Raw genomic sequence first — 221 nt, 5'->3', positions numbered from 1 at the left:
ACACTTCCTGCAGTCCACGTCCCTGGTCCAGCAGCTCTCCCTCGGGTGCTTCCCGCCACAGCCGGTGCATGTTGGGTTGGTTGCAGTTTTCGCTGGGATCCGCTTGTCCGCCTTTCTGCCGATGGCGCAGACTTCCTCATGCGCACAATCGCCTTCCACGTCGGCCCCCTGGTGGTGGACACGCAGCTCTGTGTTGGCTAAACGCTGTCTCACCTCTCGGG

The 221-nt window shown here is 62.4% G+C and overlaps 1 protein-coding gene across 1 annotated transcript in view; it reads right to left on the bottom strand.

The window, feature by feature from the left end:
- Nucleotides 1-221, bottom strand: part of LOC107119720 — a 17,264-nt gene that overhangs the window by 6,628 nt on the left and 10,415 nt on the right. The window lies entirely within an intron of this gene.

This window comes from Gekko japonicus, unplaced genomic scaffold (genome assembly GCF_001447785.1).
Source record: "Gekko japonicus isolate JY-2015 unplaced genomic scaffold, Gekko_japonicus_V1.1 scaffold627, whole genome shotgun sequence".
In the NCBI taxonomy this organism is placed as follows: Eukaryota; Metazoa; Chordata; class Lepidosauria; order Squamata; family Gekkonidae; genus Gekko; species Gekko japonicus.
The sequence above is the reverse complement of the archived record's forward strand: the minus strand, read 5'-3'. Positions and strand labels throughout refer to the sequence as shown.